Below are 422 nucleotides of genomic sequence, written 5' to 3' on the forward strand. Positions count from 1 at the left end.
GCTCAGGGGGGGTCAGGGGGGTTTGGGGGGGTCAGGGACTCACGCCAGCTGCGGGGCAGCACCTTCAGGGCCAGGGGCACCAGGTCGTCGAAGGAGGCGTCGAGGACGAGCCCCCCCAGGTCGGGGTAGGACATGGCGGCCCAGGTGGCTTTGGGGGGGCACAAAGGGGGGTTAGAGGGGGTTTAGGGGGTCCCCCCGAGGTTCTGAGCCCCCCAAAAGTACCGGTGAAGCCCCCGATGCTCCAGGCATAGATGATGATTTTTTGGGGGGGGAAGCGGAGCTGCTGCAGCGCGAAGCGAACGACGACGTCCATGGCATTGGCCTCGCTCTGGGGCAGGGGAACACCCTGAAATTGGGGGATTGGGGGGGTTAGAGGGTCCCCAAAAACACCCCTGAACCCCCCTGAACTGTCACAGCCCCGG

The sequence above is a fragment of the Neopelma chrysocephalum genome, unplaced genomic scaffold (genome assembly GCF_003984885.1).
Source record: "Neopelma chrysocephalum unplaced genomic scaffold, ASM398488v2 Primary Assembly neopelma1_80077, whole genome shotgun sequence".
In the NCBI taxonomy this organism is placed as follows: Eukaryota; Metazoa; Chordata; class Aves; order Passeriformes; family Pipridae; genus Neopelma; species Neopelma chrysocephalum.